We start from the raw sequence: 22,767 nt of genomic DNA, 5'->3' as shown, positions 1-22,767 counted from the left end.
GGCAGGATATAAAATGAATGCACAGAAATCAGCTGCATTTCTATATACTAACAATGAGATTGAAGAAAGAGAAATTAAGGAATCAATCCCATTTACAATTTCACCCAAAGCATATGAAACCTAAGAATATACATAACCAAAGAGGTAAAGTATCTATACCCTAAAAACTACAGAACACTTCTGAAAGAAATTGAGGAAGACACAATGAGATGGAAAAATATTCCATGCTCATGAATTGGAAGAATTAATATTGTGAAAATGTTTATGCTACCCAGGGCAATTTACATGTTCAATGTAATCCCTATCAAAATACCATGGACTTTCTTCACAGAGTTAGAATAAGGAATCTTAAGATATGGAGTCAGAAAATACCATGAATAGCCAAGGGAATGTTGAAAAAGAAAACCAATGGCAGGGGCATCACAATGCCGGATTTCAAGCTGTACTACAAAGCTGTGATCATCAAGACAGCATGGTACTGGCACAAAAACAGACACATAGATCAATGGAACAGAATAGAGAACCCAGAAATAGGCCCTCAACTCTATGGTCAACTAATATTTGACAAAGCAGGAAAGACTATCCACTGGACAGAGGGAAGTCTCTTCACTAAATACAGTTGGGAAAATTGGACAGCCACATGCAGAAGAATGAAACCGGGCCATTCTCTTACACCATACACAAAGATAAAATGGTTTACAGATCTAAAGGTGAGACAAGAATCCATCAAAAGCCTAGAGAAAAACATAGGCAACACCCTTTTTGAACTCGGTCACAGCAACTTCTTGCAAGATACATCTATGAAGGCAAGGGAAACAAAAGCAAAAATGAACTATTGGGACTTCATCAAGATGAAAAGCTTCTGCACAGCAAAAGAAACAGTCAACAAAACTAAAAGACAACCTACAGAATGGGAGATGATATTTGCAAATGACGTATCAGATAAAGAGCTAGTATCCAAGACCTATAAAGAACTTATCAAACTCAACACCCAAGAAACAAAAAATGCAATCATGAAATGGGCAGAAGACATGAACAGAAATTTCTCCAAAGAAGACATGCACATGGCCAAGAAACACATGAAAAATGCTCCACATAACTTGCCATCAGTGAAATGCAAATCAAAACCACAAAGAGATACTACCTCACACCAGTGAGAATGGCGTAAATTAACAAGACAGGAAATAACAAATGTTGGAGAGGATGTGGAGAAAGGGGAACCCTCTTGCACTGTTGATGGGAATGCAAGCTAGTGCAGCCACTCTGTAAAACAGTATGGAGTTTCCTCAAGAAGTTAAAATAGAGCTGCCCTATGACCCAGCAATGGCACTACTGGGTATTTACCCCAAAGATGCTGATGTAGTGAAACGGCAGGACACCTGCACCCTAATTCCACAGCAGCAATGTCCATAATAGCCAAACTTTGGAAGGAGCCATATATCCCCTGCAGATGAATGGATAAAGAAGATGTGATACACACACACACACACACACACTCACAAAGGAATATTACTCATTTGCTTCGACGTGGATGGAACTGGGTGGTTTTATACTGAGTGAAGTAAGTCAATAGGAGAAGGACAATCATCATATGGTTTCACTCATACATGTAATATAAGAAATAGTGAAAGGGATTATAAGAGAAGGGAGGGGAAGTGACTGGGGAAGAATTAGAGAGGGAGACAAACCATGAGAGACCCCTAACTCTGGGAAATGAACAATGAGTTGTGGAAGGGGAGGTCGGTGGGGGGATCAGGTAAGTGGGTGACAGGCACTGAGGAGGGCACTTCATGGGATGAGCACTGGGTGTTATAGTATATGTTGGCAAATTGAATTTAAATATTTAAAAAATAAAAATTAATTAAAATGGTCATAGTAATATTATTGTTTACTTTAATGACATGTCTCTACTATTTTTACTGATGGATAGTTGACACACAATATTACATTTCTTTCAAGTGTACAACATAGTGATTCAACAAAACTATCTTTTATGGTATTTCACTATAAATGTAGCTATCATCTGATATCCCCATTATTTTTGAAGGAAAATTTGCCATGAGTATTTTGTTATGGGATTCAGTATGTTCCTTTAAAATAAGTTATGATTCATTATAATTCAGTCTGGATATTTAAAATAAGTAGTTATTTGAATATATCCATATTACAATATATTTTTAAAGTATGAAATTGTCTAGGAATAGCCTGCTGGCCAGGAAGTGTGTCACTGACATTGCTACCTGTGCCAATAATGAAAATGAACAGAAAAGATATTTAAGAATTAAATTCATGTTTAACTTATTACTGTTATCGACTATTGATTTATTTGGAATTGATGAAAACATCTATTCAATTTAATTTTTGCCCTTGTGAAATTTAAAAATACATGATGAATAATTATAACTAAGATGTCCTTCAATAGGAGAATGGGTAAACAACCCATGTACAGGGGCACACTACCCCTGTAGTACAGGGGATCCAGAGTGCCTCAGTCAGTTAAGCATGGACTCTTGATTTCATCTTGGATTGATCTCAGGGTGGTGAGAATGTCTGGCTCCACACTTAGTGGAGATTCTCTCTCCTTCTGCACCTTTCCCCCTCACTCTCACACAAATGTTCTCTCTCAAAAAAAAAAAAAAATTGTGGTACAGTCACACAGAAGAATACTATTCAGAAATAAATGGAGAATGTTATTGATTCATGCCACAATATAAATAATTTTTTAAAAAAAATTTAACTCCACTGTTATTAACAGTGTTATATTAGTTTCATGTGTACAATGTAGTGATTAAACAGTTCCACATATCACTCCATGCTCATCATTATAAGTGTACCCTTAATCTCCTTCACCTATTTCACCATTCCCTCACCTGCCTCCCCTCTGGTAACCATCTGTTTATACTCTATAGTTAACAGCTTCTTTTTTTTTTGGTTTGTCTCTCTTTTGATTTTCCTTTGTTCTTTCTTTTGTTTCCTGAATTCCATACGTGAGGGAAATCTTAATTGCATTTTGTTAAGGAAAGGAAATTCAAAAGGATCCATATTGTATCTTTTTATTCATATGGCAATTTGGGAAGCAAAATTTTAGTGACAGAAAGCAGATCAGTAGGTGCTTAATGATTTGGGAAAAGGGATGAATGGTTTACTATAAGGGGATACAAGTGGAAATTTTAGGGTGATGGAATAATTCTACACAGTAAGAGGGGTGGTGGATGCATGACTCTCTGCATTTGTTAAAGCTAGTAGAAATGTACCTCACAAGTGTTATAATGTATAAAACCAAAAAATCAACCAGGTTTTTAGGGATCTAAGGATAGTATGTAGACTGTGACAAATGAATCTGACAGTGCTATAAATATATGGTACAACTGTGCTGTAAAGTTAGGTAAATAAAACAGTTGGCCTAACACTTTGGAAAATGGTATTTGGACTGGAAATTTTAAGGGTAAAGACAAAAGAAACTATATATAAACCCTGTGTACAGATAATTTTCTTTCATGGGATACATGTTCATAATTTTAATTCTGTTTTATATGTAGTGGCATTGAACAGGTATATGGACAATGGATAGAGGGAGCCAAGTTTCTCACTGTAAAGAGGAAAGTTACAGATGAGCAAAATGGAAGGCTAGAAAAACCCTGTGGTATAAACTGAGTTGTAGGTATATTAACTATGAACTCAGGTTTAGGTAATGCATACAGAGAGATATATTACACAGTATAACTAACAAGATAATTATAGAAGCAATGTGGTAACCCAGATTTAACCCCAGAACAAAAAAAGGGGCATTAATGGAAACACTGGTGAGATTCAAATAAAGTATGAGGTTGAGTTAATAGTAGGGTATCAATGTTGGTCTCTTAGTCTTGACACACTCTCACTATGGTAATGTAAGGTCATACCATAATGAGAAACTGAACTTGGTGAAGATGTAAGAAAACACGCTGCACTTTCTTTGCAATTCTTCTATAAACCTGAAAAATAATTCCAAAACAAGTGCTTGAAAAATTCATGATAACCACAACGATAATTTTTATAAGAATTTAGTTTTATTTCTACTTCTTAAATTAATTTTCCAATCTCAAAGATTATATATTTGAAAATGTGTTCCTCCTTCTAGAACTGAACTGGCTTAATAACATGCTATGTTCTTTCATATGGAAGCTACTTTGCAGCTTGGATCTGTAGGTGGTGTGCCAATATACAGAGGGGGCTTTGGGTGTTAAGAACTCATGGAGGGCTTGCTGTTGTAAAATCACAGGATCAACTGCCAAAATCCGACAGTAAGAGGCCCCAGAAGAGATTGAAATCATGTGAAGATGTTAGAAATTTATAGAATACCAACATAAAAAATATCACTGAATCATCCTGTCCAATTTAGGAAGACATTTTTATTCCTACACATAAGTTACCCATTTTTTTCCTAGAGCCATATGTTGTTTATTGTACTGTATATATTATGCCAATTGACACTACAGGGATTGTCTTAAAATACCTATATTAGAAAATGATTCATATCATTAAAAATATAGATTTGTAAAATATGAATTCCTGAAGAAACTCTGCTTTCAGTTATTGAGATAGAGTGTTGCCATGATATCTCTTGCAATGGAGACCTAGTGGTCTCCACTTTTGGAACAGGTGCCAAATAATAGCATCTCTGCTCTCCAAGCCCTAATCACCAGTGAAGGGCTTACTTTCTTCGAATATGCCATTTCTTTTTAAAAGTTCTGCCTTTGGGACACCTGGGTGGCTCTGCGGTTTAGTGCCACCTTCAGCCCAGGGCGTGATCCTGGAGTCCGGGGATCGAGTCCCACGTTGGGCTCACTGCATGGAGCCTGCTTCTTCCTCTGCCTGTGTCTCTCCCTCTATCTCTCTCTGTGTGTCTCTCATGAATAAATCAATAAAATAAATAATAAAATAAAAATCCTGCCTTCCTTTTAAACCAGTAATTAAAAGGATGATACTTAGGAAATAAAATTATAAAAATAAAAGGACAACTAGGGAAGGGATATATAGGTTGATAATTCCTTAACTGAGACATCTGGGATCAGTTGTTTTTTCAGAATTCTGAAATCTTTTAATTTAATAAAGATAATTCATTAATTATATCATATGCAGCATAATATCTTTCCGGGCAAGAAGATATTCTTGTATTTTAATATTTGTGCAGCAAATTTATGATGGTTCACAGTAAGACAAATAAAGACTTTAAAGGTTTTGGCAATGAGTTCAGGTTTCTTTAGATTTTGCTGCTATATAAGCTTAAAGTCCCACCATTTTTCAGAATTTCTTTTTTCTTTCTTTCTTTCTTTCTTTCTTTCTTTCTTTCTTTCTTTCTTTCTTTCTTTCTTTCTTTTTTTTTACTTCAGGATTGCTGATAACGGATCTGAACCTGTTAAGTGTTTTTTTTTTTTTTTTAAAGATTTATTTATTTATTTTAGAAAGCGAGAGAGCATGAAGGAGTACACAGTGGGGAGGTGCAGAGGGAAAGGGAGACAAAAATTCTAGCAGACACCGCACTGAGACTCAAGGAGCTGGTTAAATCTCAGGATCTTGAGATTAAGAGCTGAAACCAAGAGCTGGATGCTCAACTGACTGTGCCATCTGGGCATTCCTCTTTATTATTAGAGACTATACCTGTTTGAATTCCATACTCAAATTTAAGTACAAAATATCCCCAAATTTCCGAGAGGTCATAAAAGGATGCCCACACATCTGGTTTTGCATAGCAGAGACCATTCTTGCCTATCATCTGTGAGTACCATCCTGTTTAACATTTAGTACTCTCTAAAGATCCTGGTTTGGATGACAAATTATGTAATCACCATAGTTAAAGCCTTTCTTGGAAAGGACTGTTCTACTTTGGCAAAACTTATACAATAGGACTAAAAGTCAACAATGCAAGCCTGGAGATTTCGTGTATGTGGAATACATGTTGTTTTAATTTTAAACAATATTAGGTAATCATGTGATTGAAAATAAGTTTTTAAAAAATCAGAATAATACTGTGTCTAATTAAAACATCAAGTGATTCTCCGAATACTTATACATGTCATTGCAGTACCTTCCCTTAACTTTTATGGCCCCAATTCCTGTTTCCCAAAGGCAACTAATTAGGACATTTCAGGCGGATTTTCTTTTTTGGTAATTGATTTTCTTCATGATTTTAATAGCTTTTTTTTCTTATGTATCTACCACACAACACATCTTGTGGACTGTATAGTTTAGTGGAATAATAGATAATAAAGTATATGAATAGTTAATAGGCACATTAGATGATAGGGTAGAGGATAAAGGTCTTATGGAAGAAAGGAAGCAGGTACAGTTATTCAAAGTGCCAGGAGATGAAGTACTGTGTGCAATTTAAAATAAGATATTCAGGGTGTCTTACTGAAAAATATGTAATTAAGAAAAATTTTGGAAGTAAAGGAGTCAACCATGGAGTAATCTGTAAGAGTATTCCACCAAGACAGCTAGCTGCCTGTTATATTGTGTTGCATATGGTATTAAAATGCCTTAAAGTTGCCTTGATTGCCCTGGACTCTCAGCTCCACCTTCTCAATGTTAGGAGACTTAGTTCTCCATCTTACTGCACTGAAGGCTTGAAATTCCTCAATGCAACATTCTGGAGCAATCATGGGACTCATCATGTTTTTTCCCGATCTCTCAGGAATCACTATTATTCATTGACTGATGTCCAGTAGTTTTGAAATTTGTTGTTTCATGTATTTTTATTGGAATTGTGTGGCGTTACACATATACACTCTTACAGATAATTCCATTCTCTGTATTCCATCTTGACTTTCAGTAGTGTGTCATCACCAAAACATACACACACACACACACACACACACACACAAAACAACAACACCCCGTTGAATTAGTGTTAGGGGAAAACTTCTTAGAACTCAGACTGATAGCCTTAGTCAGTCCATCCTTTATGGATGAGAGAAATATCCCTGGCTTACAGTGGATTCCATAGTCATGGGCTACAAACAAACTTTACTTAAAAAATTTCTGTATCACAAGGAGTTATTTTTAAATGCTAAAAAAAAGGAGCCCTGCAATGATGTTTTCACAGCAAATCTGTGACTCTGTGTTGTTTTTCATTTACTTTCTGTATAGGTATTTCATGGTGCTATCTGTCTAATGTAGATGCTATGCTCATAATCTTATCTAGCATCATTATTTTTTATTGTAAAAGAATGCTTTTCATTAATCACAAAAGTTTAGCTACATTACTTTAAAAAACCCTCTCTAATAAAACAAAAAAACAAAAACAAAAAATAAAGATATGATTTCATATAAATAGCATATGTGTTATATCAGGAGACAGGAGTATGACTCAAATGAAATAAAGCCATGTAAAAATATATGTTATATATATTAAAACCCCTCTTTATCCTCTGTAGCCATACTTTTTATTCACAACTATTTAGTGCATTTTAAAGATGACTTCATGAACTTTTTTGTAGGCGAAGCAGTTTTATGTAATTATTTCATAACATGAGGCTGAGGAATTTGTGATAAATAGTGAACTCTGAATGAAGATGGAAGGCTTATTCTAGTTTTCTTCTTTTACACAAACAAAAGCACAAGAACCAAACTCTCCAGGGGAACAACAACAACAAAAAAACAATCTGACAGAGTAGGCAGCTAGATATGAGTTGGGAACAAGTTCTTTTCCAACGGAAAAAGGGCAGAAACCATGTTCTATAAAGCTGAGACAGACCCCAGGGGATATGCCTATGTCCTTCCCCACGAAATTGCCCTACAGTAAGGTATAGCTCCATTATTTACATGTACATTGTGATTTTGACCCCCACACAGGGTAAGGCTACCATGATAGTTTAAACAAGGACTAAATAGGGCCAAAAGCTCCCCTTCCCAACTGGTAGAATGAGAATCTTACTTAGATAATTTGAGGCAACCTCAGTCAGAGATCATCATAGCTATGAATAAATTGAGAATAGAGAGGATACTTCTCTCTTCATTCCATATGAAGTATTTGCATTATCTTTAAAAATCACCTTTCTAGAGCTGCATTATACAAAACCATGTCAGCCATGTGCTGTTAGTCTCTGAGAGAACAAACATATCTATGTTAGCAACGGGATAAAAAGAAACTGGCAAAATTCATTGTTTTGCAAAGAACATTTATGGTCCCATCAATCAATGCTTGAAGGACCAAAACTTCCATTACACTTGGCAGACAAAGAAATATGGGAATTAAGTAAAGAGATAAGGAAACATAAAATTGAATGTATTTTCAATAGCAGGTTGAATAAAGCTTTCTTTCTTTCTAATTTTCAAGAAGTGGTTAATGTGCTCATCATACAGTGTACAACATGAAAAACGTACTGCTTACTTAGTAAGAAAATCCAAAGAGATTAATGGGTTAAAAAAGTCCACAAAATTCTTCACTGTGAAGATTTATCATTCATAAAATTTATGAGAAAGGCATATTTATCGGTAAAACAAAAGAGACATTTTAAAATGTTTTTGTTATCATTCTTAAGGTTAAGTCAAATTCCTAAAATTGGGAGACACTATTTTACCTACATCTGAAGAAAAACTAACAAGGATTAATGACGTGCTCTGCTTGACCTAGCTGATTTGTTGAAACACATTGAAAAGAAAACCACTGTATAGTAGTTATTAAGTTTTTTTGAACAATAATAACTTATTGCTCTTAAATTTTTTATGGATTATGGAGCATGGAAGGTAAAATTAGTATATATATATATATATATATGAAAGAAATTTAAAGTCAATGCATATATATGTGTGTGTGTGTGTATATATATATATATATATATATATACTCTGAAAGAAATTTAAAGTCAATGCATGAATTTCCCATAAAATTTTATTTTTATGAAATAGGAATGAACTTAACACACTCCTGAGGTCTTATTCAGGTTTCCAAGCCTGAACTTTTATTTTTTTTATTTTTATTTATTTTTTTTAATATGGAACGCTTCACGAATTTGCATATCATCCTTGCGCAGGGGCCATGCTAATCTTCTCTGTATCGTTCCAATTTTAGTATATGTGGTGCCGAAGTGAGCACCCAAGCCTGAACTTTTAGCATAAGAACAATCCATAGAGATATGGGTTGAAGAGAAAAAAATACGATTACTTTCAAAAAGATAAAACATTAAAGTCTTAGATTTTTATAACTTTCACTACAATTTAAAGTAAGAGTACAGATATTTGTTTCTGAATTGGATCTAAAACCAGTAGATATTATATCAATGAAAAAGATTCATAAGGAAATCTTGTATAATTGCTGATTTTTCAAAAAAAGTTGTCTGAGCATGGACTTTAGAGTATATCTAGTAAAATAACTATTTAGAGCTCACTGATCAGAATAATACCTAAATACTTTTTTAGAACAGAAATTTTTCCTTGGCTTTTCAGGTTAAGAGATAGAGCAAAAGCTGTAAAATTACTAGAATTGAATGAGAAGGTACACTACAATTTGGAAAATAAAGATTATTACGAAATTCCAGAGCTGAGTGAAACTATTTGTACCTTATTATTTAGATACTACAGAAACTATGTTTTTTACATTCAAATTATCAATTTATTATTTCCCTCTATGTGCAATGAAAATTTTTATTTTGATTTATCACAAGCTGCTTAAATTATGTAGTATTTGATTTGTAAAAAATTATATATATCGTATATAAACATAATAAAAATAAACACCCATGGCCATATTACCATATTTAAATTGAATGTTACCAATAACATTGAATATATATGTGCACTTCAAACTCTGTCTTCCTACCCCGTTGCTAAACAACTATATTGAATTTTGGCTTAATGTTATACATTCAATAATGTATCATAGGGATCCCTGGGTGGCGCAGTGGTTTAGCACCTGCCTTTGGCCCAGGGCGCGATCCTGGAGACCTGGGATCGAATTCCACGTCAGGCTCCCGGTGCATGGAGCCTGCTTCTCCTTCTGCCTGTGTCTCTGCCTCTCTCTCTCTCTCTCTCTCTCTCTCTCTCTGTGACTATCATAAATTAAAAATAATAATAATAATAATGTATCATATATTTTTATCCTAAGATTTTGCCTGGTTTTAGATCTTATAGAAGAAGTATAATATCCTAAGACTTGCATATGGGGGCTCAAATTAATATTCCTAAGACTATGTATGTCACTGAATGTGGCTTTAGTTTGTTTGGTGTCACATTTGTAGAGTACTTCTTTAATTCATTATACATACTCTATCTTGCCAATAGTTATTTGAGTTGAATTTATTTCACTCCTTTAAGAACAGCATTGCAACCATTTGCTTCAACGTGGATGGAACTGGAGGGTATTATGCTGAATGAAGTAAGTCAATCAGAGAAGGACAAACATTATATGTTCTCATTCATTTGGGGAATATAAATAATAGTGAAAGGGAATAGAGGGGAAGGGAGAAGAAATGTGTGGGAAATATCAGAAAGGGAGACAGAACATAAAGACTCCTAACTCTGGGAAACGAACTAGGGGTGGTGGAAGGAGAGGAGGGTGGGGGTGGGGGTGAATGGGTGACGGGCACTGAGGGGGGCACTTGACGGGATGAGCACTGGGTGTTATTCTGTATGTTGGTAAATTGAACACCAATAAAAATAAATTTATTATTAAAAAAAAGAACTGCATTGCAATGAATAATCTCCTAAATGTCCCTTAACTTCATTCTTCTGTAGGTGAGGTAATATAATTTTCTCTCTACTCTTCTGAGTTCTTGGTTGAATCCCCCATAAAAAAAGACAGATTAACAAGAGAAAAGCAAAGAGAAGTGTATTAACATGTATACCTCCTGTATAAATGAAGAATATTCAGGGAAAAAGGAGGAAGTCCCTGAGGTGGCTTAGAATTCAGGTTTAAATACTATCATAATAGAAAAAAAAGGAGAGGGAAATGTAGGCAGTTTAGTGGAGAGTAAATTATTTTTAGGAAAGTAACTTTTTTTTTTTTTTTTTTTTTTTTTAGGGAAGTAAATTATTTTTAGGAATAGGAACTTAGAAGAAAAGATAGGAGGTAGGATAGTTTGTTACAAAGTTTGTCTGGCTATGGGTGCTGCTAATTTCTACTATGCTGTCCTGTGATAGGAACTCCCAGGAAGGAGATCTGTGGCATCTGAGTTCCTTTTGGAGAATTCATCTTTAGGCAGATAAGGAGAGTTCATACGAAGCTTCTCTTGTCACTAGCTGTTTTTCAAGTGTCTACAGCTCAAAATAATCAATATACCAAAAGGGCATATTTTGGGTGGCATATTTTGCTAACCTTTACTTGCAAGATAATAATACTGAAGAATTATAGGGTATTGAATGCTATTCTATCCCAAAGTGGTTTTTACCAATATACACTCACAATGAAAAATCATAAAATTTCTCATCATTCCATATTTTATCCAAAACTGCATATTGTCACACATCTTATTTGTGGCCAAACCAGTGAGCATAAAATTCTATTTTATTGTGATCTCATTTACCATTTCACAGATTACAAATGAAGTTAAGAACAAAATTTCATAGATGTTTATATTTTCTCCTTGCCCTGAAACCCACCTCCTTCTTATTCCTTCTTGTTCCCTGTCTTTTTTTTTTTTTTAATTTTTATTTATTTATGATAGGCACACAGTGAGAGAGAGAGAGGCAGAGACACAGGCAGAGGAAGAAGCAGACTCCTTGCACCAGGAGCCCTACGTGGGATTCGATCCCGAGTCTCCAGGATTGCACCCTGGGCCAAAGGCAGGCGCCAAACCGTTGCGCCACCCAGGGATCCCCGTTCCCTATCTTTATTTTCATTTTCCCTTTAACACGCTGAGTTACCTCTGTACAAATTAAATTTGAGTTTACTTCACTTCGGACTCTTTTCTGTACTGCAATAATATATAATGATTAAAATCTGTCTTTGCCACTTTATTTATCATCCAGGCCTACCTTTCACAAGGTACATATTACTGGTTAGGTAGAGAGATTCGCTGCTGCGGTACCCAGGGCTGAGTCCAGCACATGCTGGTAGAGTACATACCGTCAAGCAGAAACATGCCAGGCCTCTTCGTCTTGTTTCACCCCCTCCCCACACCCAGGGAAGCAAGACTTCCCCAGTAGCCACACTGATTTCCTTGGCCTATATATTTGCCTATGTGATCAGCTACAGAAGCTACTCAGCATCAGGAGAGCTTTGATTTTGCTACACTCAGCAAGTACATGCAAGGATGCTCAAGACTAGTAGTAAGCTGTTTTTCCAGTGGACTTACTTTTCTATGACCTTGAAAAAGGTTTCTGACACATGAATTTGTTGATTTTAATAACGCAACACAAATGATGTTATGTTTTATTGGTTAGCATTTCATAATAATTCCTATTACTGTCATAAAGATTTCTCACCATACTGTATTATTTATATTTTTACATCTTTTGGTATATGATCTTGTTTTGACATCTGAAAAAAAAAAAAAATTCTGGCTGAGGCAAGGGTGCCTGCTTCTCCAGTTGGTCAATTCTCAGAGATAGCCTAGGGCTCAGGTTGGGAGCATACATTTGATACGTAAACTAAGGAATGAGGAGCCATCCCTTCTCGGGCTTGTACACTCCAGCAGACAGTATTCCTCTGCCTTAATATCCCAGGGCCAGGCAATTAGTTTTACAGTCCCTCTGTCCCAACACCCAACAGAATTATTTAAACTAGCCAATCTTAAACTGCTCATTCTGCCCTGCCTATCCTTTCCCATAGAAACCCCAATAAAGCCTTTGGTCTAATGACTTCTCCTCCCTCTTATATTCTCCCTCCTGACCCCCTGGTGTCCCTTTTTTAAAAAAAAGATTTATTTATCTTTATGTGAGAAAGAGAGAGCATGTGGGGAGCAGGTAGGAAAAGGACAAAAAATCCAAGCAGACTCTGTGCTGGGCACAGAGTCCACACAGGGCTTAATCCCATTACTCTGAGATCGTGACCTGAGCTGAAATCAATTGTAGATGCTTAAGGTACTGAGCCACTCAGGTGCCCCAATATCCTGGTTCTTCTTATTTGGCCTTGAAAAGCATGTCCTGTCTCCTTTTTCTAGCACCTGTGGGCATAATAAACTTTATTTTCCAGAGGTTTTCCTCTGTTTCCTCTTGTGGCATCATCTGACAATCACATAAAAAATAAAAAACATTCTGCATATTTACTTTAACTTATTGGTAATTTATTACCAATAAATTATTGGTAATTTAGGGAAATTTCAAAAGTAATTCTGACTCAATCAGTTTTCTAAAACACTCTTCTTTACCTCTAACTGTATCAATGTTCTGGTTTTGCTATTATTTATGTAATTTTGACATCTCCCAAACCCAAATTTTCAATATATGTCTGTTTAGAATCCTTGAAGCTTTCTTCATATTAGATTCAATTATAACAGCTCCAGTAAAATATTCCAGATTAGAACTAGGCTCAATAATGTATTTGCTTTGAGATTTTGGGTAAAGTTATTTATAATTTCTGAATCTGTTTTTCTAATCTTAGCTTTCTATTTCTGCTTTAACAGATTACCACAAACTTAGTGGCTTACAACTCAATTTTATTAGATCTGGAAGTCAGAAAAGGTATACTCAAGGTGTCAACAAGATGACATTCCTTCTGGATGTTCCAAGAATCCATTTTCTCACCTTTTATGGTTTCTAGAGGCTGCCTGTATTGTGTCCCTTTTTTGTCTCCAAGCTCTATTTGCATCATAATATTTCCTTCTAGGATTCTGACCCTCTTGTCTCCCTCTCATAATGACATCATGATTACATTGGGCTCACTCAGTATCTATCACTTAGGGACATCTGCAAAGTCTTTTTTACTATGCAAGGTGATAATTACAAATTCTAGGAATTAGAACTTGGTTATGTTTGTTGGGAAGGGCATTTTTCTGTCTACCACATCATCTTTTAAAATTGGGAAAAGAACACCTTCTGTACTTATCTCCATGGTTTATCACTAAGCTCAAATGAGATAATTTTGGGGATGCTTTATGCAATCAGTAAAGGTATCACTTACTATAGGACAAGTCCATCCTGTATGTATTTCTCTTTATTATATGTACATTCTTTTCTCTACATCCCCATATTGTTATAAGAACTGATTTCAATGCTGTGATTCATATACCTGTAAGAACACAAAAAACACTTACCTCTAAATGGCTAAAAATGTTGCATCTCAACAACTATTCTCTAGCATACAGTCCAAACTAAAGATCTAACTTCAATATTCCTCTAAAAATCACAAATTATTCTAGCATCATTTTCCTAATGTTATTCAAAGACAAGTCTGCAACATTCAAGTTTTCATATAAGGGTGTCTGTTTCTGAGATTGTTTTTTTTTTTTTTTTCTTGTCTTATTGTTCCATTTGATTATCTCTGCCATATACCCAAGTCTCAACTGCCCTAGCTTTAAAATCAATTTTGATGTCTGGCAGGACAATTTCTTTATTCTATCTTCCCTGCATATAAATATTAGAATTTGTCAAGTGTAACCAAAATCTTGCTGATATTTTAATTGAAATAGTATTGTGTCTAAAAATCAATTAAGAAGAAATGAAAGTGCCTGAGTGGCTCAGTTGGTTAGCATCTGCCTTTGGTTCAGGTCATGATCCTGGGGTCCCACGACAGAGTCCCACGTCAGGCTCACTGCTCAGTGAGGAATCTGTTTCACCCTCTGCCCCTCATTCCACTCATATATTTATATCAATAAAATATTTGAAAAAAAAGAAAGAAATGAAGAAATTATTTTCTGAGACATGGTATAACAAATATTTATTGAGGCCTTATTTAATGCAATAAACATTGTATTTTCTATATATTTCCTATAATTGGATAGCATTTTAAATTGATTTTAAGCATATATTTTGCTATATGTGTTTATTATTTTAATTATATGTCTATAACTATTTAGGATTCTCAGTGCAAATAATAATATCTTCCATAATATTCACAGATTTGTTTTCCTTTATTATCCTCCTAAAATTTAGAATTATGATTGCTGAAAGCATTAAGTAAATATGCATTATCAAGATCAGTACTTTTATTGGGCTATCAAAAATAAATGCTGAAATCTGTCAATGCTTTTCCTACATTTATTGAGATGCTCATATGTTTTTCTGCCATGAAAATGGTAAAGTATCTTATTTTGTTAAAGTGTTCCAATATTCTCAGGTTAACTCCAATATCTCATAATATATTAGATCTCTGCACCTTGTTGCATTAGATTTATTAATATTTGTTTAACATTTTTGAAATCTATATTCATGAATGAATGCAATCATTTAGAAAATCTTTGTTTCTTGCACTTGTTCAATTTTGTTAGAGAAGTTATGTTGACACCATAATTAGAGTTAGGTGCATTCCCTCTCACTCTTTTTCTTTCTTTTGTATTCTATGACAAAGAAATTTAAACAAAAAAATAATGATTTGTTTACTGATATTTTCATGAAGTTTACCTATAACACCACATCAATTTGTTCCTTTCCAAAAATATGTTTAGAATTGATTCAATGTTGGTTATATTACTACTATACTATAGAATAAAGTAAAACTATAGTATTACTCAAGCATGCTTTTCTTAAATTAACTATACAGTTGACCCTTGAAAAACTCATAGGTTTGTGGCATCAACCCAGGAGCAGTTGAAAATCTGGCTATAACCTTTTATTCCTCAAAAACTTAACTATTAATATCCTACAGTTGACCAGAATCCTTACTGATAATGCAAATAGTTAATTAACACATATATTGGATGGCATATGTATTATATTCTGTATTATTACAATAATGTAAACTAGAGAAAAGCTAACATTAGTAAAAAATCATGAGAGATAGAAAATACATTTACAATACTTACTATAAAAACCTGTGTATAAGTGGACTGGCTTAGTTCAAACTCATGTTGTTCAAGTGTCAATTGCATTTTCCTGGAAACTTGTCCATTTTCATCTAAATTATAAATACACTGCCATCCAGTTTTCAATAGTATGTTCTTATATTTTAGATATTTGCTAAAACTGTACTAATATCCAGTTTTTATATTTTCTTGCCTATACCCAACAAAATATTTTTTAAGTGGTCACATCAAAGAATTAACTTTTGGCTTCATTAATATCTTCCATTCTATCTTTGTTTTCTGTATCATTGATTTTTTTTCTCTTACATAATCTTTTTTCTTGTTATTTTGGTACTGTGTTAAGCTTGGACTAAAAGCTCGTTATCATGCACAAATAAATTTATATGCATTAATGACAATATTTTCCTTCCAAGTATTGTTGTAACTGCACATCACATTTACTGACATGTATATGTATTTCTAATTATTTATAAATAATCACCATGAATTATTTCTTTGAGCAACGTGCTTCTAAATTTTCAAGTACATAGATTCTTTTTTGTTTCCTGTTTCTACTGGCTTCAAATTTAAATTTTCATTAAAGGATGAATTTTATCATTGTTATTATATGGTAGTTATCAGAACTTGTTTCGTATTTTAAGAAGTGGCTAGTTATTTGCAAATCTTCCACGTGTGCTCAAGTAATTCATAAATTATTGTATTGATAGTTCTATATATTTTCTGTAAATGAAAGTCATTATTTTTTGCTCAAATTTTTTATTTTCACTAAAATATTGGCAAACAAATAGTTAAGAAAAAAATGCATTTGTAAACTGTAATGATGAATCTGTCATTTTTATACTATTTTATCTATTAAAGATTCATATGTTTAGACTATTTTATTGCTTGTTTAATTAGTTAATTAAATATTTTGTCAAGTAATAGCCTTGACTTTTTAATTTTGCTTTGTTTTATTGTTTTCCTCTTGTCTTATCCATGCCTTTATTTTAAAGCTTTCTATATAATTATGATTTTAATACACATCTTATAAATAGTATGTAACAATTTTTTTTTTATTTATTTATTAATGATAGTCATACAGAGAGAGAGAGAGAGGCAGAGACATAGGCAGAGGGAGAAGCAGGCTCCATGCACCGGGAGCCCGACGTGGGATTCGATCCCGGGTATCCAGGATCGCGCCCTGGGCCAAAGGCAGGCGCTAAACCGCTGCGCCACCCAGGGATCCCAGTATGTAACAATTTTAATGTAACAATTTGGTAATACTAATTTCACTTACCATAATTATCCATTTAAATTTACTCAAATAAGGGAAATATTTAGATTTTTAAAAATAGCATTGCTATTTTTAGATTTTCTATATTTTGCTCTATGTCTAAGTGATGATAGTTATATTATGCAGTCCTTTTTATTATTTATTAGTTATTTTAGAAATTCTATCATGAATATTTATCAAAGCCAAAAGGCAATATATCAGCCCATCTCCTGAATGATATTTAAAAAATAAAATTGTATCACCACCCTATGTGTAATTTTTTCTAGTTATTGAGTCTCTTGTTTTACCTCACAAATTAGGTATTATAAAATAATAACAATTGTATTAAAATGTTTGATTTGATTAACCTAAGTCTATAAAGGATTCTTGCTCACTAATCTTTCTAATATATTTGAGAAATATCTTTAAACAGCTTTATTAAGTGTAATTTTACATTCATGGAAATATACTCTTTTAAGCATACAATTCAAAGGCTATTGACAAATATATAGTTAGCTACGCATAGCATATAGACATGATCATTAAATCCATACACCCCGCTCCCTGGAAACTACTTATCTGTTTTTGGCACTATAGCTATGACTATTCTTAAATTTCATATAAATGGAATCATAGGTTATATATTCATCTATGTGCCTTGTTTTATTCATAAAACAAAATGCTTTGTGTTTCAACCATGCTATTTTGTGTATCAGAAGTCTTCTTAGTTGTTTATGAACAGCGTTTGATTATATAGATGCACCACTTTTTATCCCTTCACGAGCTGAGGGAGATTTGAGTTGTTTTCATTTTGGGGTGAATACCAATAGAATGCTATAAAAATTTGGTAAGCATTTGTGTGAATATATGTTTTAATTAATCTTAGGTAAATACCAAGGAGTTGTTGAGAACTGCAGTGATTGTATGTTTAACTGTGAAATGTACTGCTAAACTGTGGTCTAAATTGGCTGTACCACTTTTTTATTTCTACCAGCAATACATGGGCATATGTGTTGCTTGCTAGAGCCATGATTTTTAATTTGAGCCACTTTAATGGGTGTATAGTGACATTTAATTGTCGTTTTAATTTGCACTTAATTTGTATTTTAATTTAACTTGTATTTAATGACTAATGATGTTGAGCATGTTTTCATGCTTTAGCCATCGTTGATTTACTTTAGCAATGCATTTGTTCAGATCTTTCACCCATTTAATATTGAGTCATCTGTCTTATTATTAAGTTGGAAATATACATCATATATTCTGGATATAAATCCTTTATCATATACATGTTTTGCAAATATTTTCTCCCAGTGTGTGGTTTGCTTTTCATCTTCTTAACTGTATTTTGAGAATCTATACTCATTAATTTTTATTTTATTCATTTACCACTGTTTTTCTTTATACTTTGTGGTTTTGTGTCCTAAGAAATGTTGATCTAACCCAATAAGAAAAACTGAAGTGTTTGCCTAGCCCAGTAGGAAGGACATTTTTTCTCCTGAGTTTTCTTCTAGAAGTTTTATAGTTCTGACTTATGATTAGGTCTATGGTTAGCTCAGCCACCATGAACCACAAGTTTAAATCCTCTCTGGTTTGGATAAACACATTCAGTGTTTGAATACTGTTCAAGGAAAAGCCAGGACAAATTTAAAAAGTGTAAATAAAAATGTCTTAATCATATAGAGATATATTTCCTAAATTCCGGGTGACTTGCATTTTGACAATTTAGTTATATGATTCCACATGTACTGAATTAATAATTTACCATGCTTGATATATCTGATTAATAAATTCCCCAAATCCTACAAGGAACAGATTTTCCATAGTGGGAAAATTTACTGTTTTCCCAGTATGACAGTTCCATAAGAATTTAGACATAAGTAAATAAATTTTTTACTATCACTGAAGAAAGCAATAGCAATTGAGAAAGATATTTGATGCCTTAAGATTGAACACACACAGAAAACTAATTTTGAAGAAAAAAATTATAGTGAAAAGCATAATGCTTACTCCAGATTCTCAAAAGAATATAGAGTTAAATCAAGTTCTGTAATTTTTCAAATGGTGGGAATTTAAATAGAATTGTTAAAAACTCACAAACCACAAAACAAAAATCCTATTTTCTCTTCTTCTTGTTTCTGGGTCAAGTTATTATCATATTGGTCTCTCTTTTTTTTTACTCCAAGATGCTAACAACACATCATCACTTATAGGTTACATGTCCTCAGTGAACTGCTTACTTCTAAACACACTTGAATCTGGTAGCTTTTTTTACAGCAAGACTAAAACACCAGTAACTTCTTTTCAATTAACACTAGAAATTAAAACAACTTGTCAACATAATTGATCTAGCTTTTTTGTCTTTTGTCCCATTCTGATCTCAATAGATATTTTAACATTATTTTGACAAATGGTTTTTGAAAGACATAATGTTCATAGGCACTGAGAATGAGCAATTTATTGAGTAAAACTCGGTTCCTACAATTCAGAATGTAATAAGTTAGTAAATAGCAAGAAATATAAGCATTTATCACACACTATGATAAGGGTTACACTACAGGTTTATACCAAGATACTTCAAGAATGCCAAAAAGGGTTAGCCAAAGAAGCAATGCTCAGTTAGAGACTGACGAAGAATACTACCAGTGGTGAGAGTAAAGCCCCAAAGTGGAAAAAATCAATAAACATGGAAAATGATGAAACATGGAAAACAAAGTATATTTTTAAAAGAAGAATTATTCCCAGGTTTTTGGTGTGGACAAATAAGTAAATAATAGTGACATTAATGCAAATAATTATTTCAGCAGTAGATATATGTATACATTAATTTTTATGATAAGCACATAATTTAAAAAGCCAGAATATTTTGTAAAATATTTCAGGACATTGTATAAAATATGTCATCAAATTTTAGAGTACTTTTAAATTCTTTGATTTTATTTTTATATAATAATCTTTTTTTTTAAAAATTAACTCTTCTTAACTTATAGCTCAACTAATTTTAGTGATTTAAGTGGCCATCTAACATCATTTTTATCTAACTCATAAAATGTTATATTTTATATAAGATTTTAAATTTAATAATAATTTGCTTTGAATTTTTATATGGCTACATTATCAATTAAAGAATAATCACAAGAGTAAAATATACAGAGATGTTTTCAAAGGGAATAATTTCATAAGTGTCACCGCATTAGTGAATAATATTTTTTTATTATGAGGATTCACTGAGGCCATCTTGCTCTGTCAGGAACTCAAATAAAATATAAACAGATAATTAACAACTTATAGTTGGAGGAAAGGCAAAGTTGGTTCTATAACAATGCCTTTTAGTTTTGGGAAAATATCGCTAAGTCATTTCATGTGAAAAAAAATTCTCTACCGTTATTTTCTACTGCAGAGGGTCCAGAGTGGGGGGCAAGTAAAAATCTCACCCACAAATACAATCTAGCCCCAAAGATACTTGTTGAAAAAGAAAGGATCCAAAATGAAAAAATTTATACTAATCCTAGTAAAAATCATTATTCATAGTATTATGATGTAAGATGCCAGTATTTTTGAAATATCAATAACCCATGGAATGAGGGTAGGGATACTGAACATAAACAATTCAAACATAACAGTTGCCCAATAGAGACTTTTTGAAAGTTCATAACAGATATAAAAACTCATAAGTCATTCCAAAGGAGTTTCTCTGCTAGATGCCAAAGAGTTTAAGAGTGATCAATAGTGAATTAACAATGTTTAAAAGTAATCTGCTCCTCATGTAGAACATTGACCTAGGAATCCAAGCTTTGCAATTAATCAGGAAAGACATTTGCATATGTTTTAAATTGAAGATCTAGTAATAGAATATAGACATAAAGTTAACTTTTTTGATAGGATAGATTACATTCTAAATACACTAGATGGAACTGTATCTGTAGATTTGATAAGTTAAGCACTTCATTGTTGTTTATTTTAATTTAATATGTTGCATTTATTTGAACAGATGAGGAAATATTCTTAATTTCTGTCAGAATTATTGAGTCCAGGATGATGCTAAAAACTTGAGCAACTTATTTCCAATAAAATTGGAAAAATTACAATATCAATTTGTGCATCATCTCAAAACCCTTAAGTAAATATAACAAATTCATAACTTTGGAACTATATTTCATGTATTCTCTCATTTTGAATTATCAACTTTATCAAATCATGATCTCGGGTACTTTTGAGGCCAAAAAAATATAGAAGATTTGTCAGTCAAAACTTGGCACAATGTGTTGTTACTTATTAAGCAAAATTTATCTTTTAGGGTGATATACTTCCCAAGAGAGAATGCACTTTTCATAATAGCTGTCCTCCAAATATCAGCCCTGTTTGTTTTCTCCTAAGCATTTGACCAAATTTCAAATCTTGTCTTTGTTAAATGAAAAGTTCATTTATATCTGAAGGAGTCAGGACCACTAAGTCTGTGCATGCAATACAATTCCAGATTATGGGGAAATTCAAAAGTTTAGCACCCCATGTGAGCATATCCCTGGAAACAGTTCTCTGTTTGAGCCCTCTTGATTAGAGACATGTATCCAGGACCCCAATTCTCTTTCAGTCTGCGGTTAACGGGCTCATTCAAGTGCAGGTCGGGCCTTCTTATTTGAAATCTTGGTGAAAAGTGTTTTCCGTTATCATTTTCCAGAAGAGGCTTAAACTCTTCCCCCTGACAAGATCTTGCCAATGCCCCATGGCCCCCCTGCCTAGGCTTGGAAGAGTCCAGGCTTGCTTCCTCTGCATTATAAGTCATTGCCTTATTTCTGATCTCCATTTCTCACCTCCAGCCCATATTTCAGTTTTCAGTGTGTGTGTACCCACTTTAAGCACGTGAACAATATTTTCACCTTTCACCTGCTTCATTGAGTGTTTGTTACAACTTACACTAGGAAATTGGCACAAGAGCAGGGGATTAAGAAATATGTACACACAGAGTACATAGAATAAAATTTTATTATATATAACCATAAATATTTTGGAGAGATGCTTTGCAAAGAGTGAAAACGTCTCTACTGTGTGTCACGGTTAATATCTTGATATTTCCACATCTTCGTTGGCAAACCTAGTCCTTGTACCTATGATATATTCTCAACAATTGCAATAAACTTACGGTGGCTCACTTCACCTTCCATCTGGTACCCTTTTACCTCCCTACATGCTGGTAAGACCAAAGCTGCTTTATTTTGGATGCTTCCCATGGTTCTTATCAAAATCAAGTTGCCTTTTGTAAAAAGGAGGGGAAATACTAACTGCAACAGGAATAGATATCATTTTGAATCTCAAAGTAGAAATATAACATATAAAGAAGGCTAAGGGCAATGAAGAGTTGGGAGTGTAAATTTCAGGTAACCTATTGGCAGATATGTAGTCACATAGGTTATTGTACTTCATATCTTCAAAAATGGGTGTTTGGGGTCTAGTGAGAGGAGCAGGGGAGTCAAATGTGAACTAGCTGACAAATATTTTATATCAGCACTCCCAATCAGCCATATAGCAAAACCCAGCCTGGGCTTCTGCATTGACTGACAAATATCAATGTACATCTACCACAGAGCCATAAAAAGTCATTACACAATAATATACATTTTCCTTGAACAGTACCCTCTG

At 33.5% G+C, this 22,767-nt stretch overlaps 1 non-coding gene across 1 annotated transcript; it reads right to left on the bottom strand.

Moving 5' to 3' along the window:
• Nucleotides 1-8,969: 8,969 nt before the first annotated feature.
• Nucleotides 8,970-9,076, bottom strand: LOC119866014. The gene has a single exon (XR_005378953.1). It is a non-coding gene; the product is annotated as a U6 spliceosomal RNA (small nuclear RNA).
• Between the last annotated feature and the right edge of the window lie 13,691 nt (nt 9,077-22,767).

Source organism: Canis lupus, chromosome 25, assembly GCF_011100685.1.
Source record: "Canis lupus familiaris isolate Mischka breed German Shepherd chromosome 25, alternate assembly UU_Cfam_GSD_1.0, whole genome shotgun sequence".
Lineage (NCBI taxonomy): Eukaryota > Metazoa > Chordata > Mammalia > Carnivora > Canidae > Canis > Canis lupus.
This window is presented reverse-complemented; position numbering and strand designations above follow the sequence as displayed.